Here is a 1,456-nt window from a genome sequence, read left to right on the forward strand (position 1 = left end):
CCCCCCCCCCCCCCTCCTCTCCCGTGGCCCACGTGAACGTAAAAGTACGACCACGCACGCGGGAAGCACTGAAGCACACCCTCCCTCACTCCTCTCGCCTCCTAGGCTAGCCTAACGTGTCGCACACAGTCGCTAGGCTCCAGCTTAGCCTAACGCCCCGTCGCTAGGCATCGTCAGGTCGCGGTGTAAGGGTGAGGGGGGAGTCGCTGACGGTTTGTGCTGGGCCCGCTACACTTGACCCGCGTAAACACACCGCGCAACACGCTAGGCACTCCCGTGTGTCGCCGATAGGCTAGGCCTTTGTGACAGAAAAGGAGGCAAGAGCGGAAAAGGGCGGGGTGAAGAAAGTGTGAGTGTGTGTGTGTGTGTGTGTGTGTGTGTGTGTGTGTGTGTGTGTGTGTGAGTGTGGGAGGGGGGGCATACTGGGAGTTACACAAAAGTGGGGTGGGGTGGGGGTGGAGGGGGTTGGGGTGTGTGATTTTGATAAAATTTACGACTTGTTGAAATAATAAGATAAAAATCGACTTCAGGAATGCATGGTAAATTGGTGCTCTGCGACAATCAGGAATTCCAGGCTAGGTTGTGTCTGGCCTCGTCTCACCTTATCGGAGTAATTACATCATTATGTCGTCGTTGTCATGGAAACACATATTGATTACAACATGGCGGGGTTGGTAGGCCGGAAGGTGTGTACGAGGTGTTTCGTCTTCGTCACGCTTTGGGCCGCCGAAGATTTTTGAGACGTAATCGTAATTCTACGATGTTTTAGGAGGCGGGCTGCTTCTACCCTGTTTGCGACGGCCAACCCGGGGTGAGAGGGATGCAATTTCCCGGTAAGCTGGTGTGGGAGATACCAGAGGGAAAAAGTGTCCTCATTCGGGAATCAAACTCACGCTTTCTGCTTTCGACGGCAAAGAGCCTAACCGCTAGGCTACAGTCGGAGGCAGGAGTGAGACAAGAACAGTCGTCGCTGTACCCACGACAGCTTAGTTTTATAGTAAGAGTTTTACGGCACTTGCAACACAAGTAGGTCATATTAATGCCGACGATTAAAGGTGTTACTAGAGAATCACATTCAAAGAAAAGAAGGAGCAGAGATAAGGACGATAAATGTTTGCTAGAAAAGAAGGAGAAAACCTCAGCAAAGCACACACCAACCACCCACTCACGAACATTTGCGTGTTTTCATGTAGCCTGCAGTCGAGCCTATCTATGACAAGCATCCATTCATTGTCGGAGAGAAAAGTGGTCGTCCTAAGCAGGTGGTCCCCTGGACAGTGCCATTTTACAAGCATTAAGTTAGAACAAACATAACAAGGGGAAAGTAGTTGTTTGTACAGGGTCGACAGTTTGGACAGGTGGTCGTTAGAGCAGGGTCGACTGTATGTCTCAAGGTTACGTGGGGCAAACGCCACACTTTCATATGGGCATTTAGGTCTACGCCACACACAAACAC

Source organism: Aplysia californica, unplaced genomic scaffold, assembly GCF_000002075.1.
Source record: "Aplysia californica isolate F4 #8 unplaced genomic scaffold, AplCal3.0 scaffold00770, whole genome shotgun sequence".
Taxonomy (NCBI): Eukaryota; Metazoa; Mollusca; class Gastropoda; order Aplysiida; family Aplysiidae; genus Aplysia; species Aplysia californica.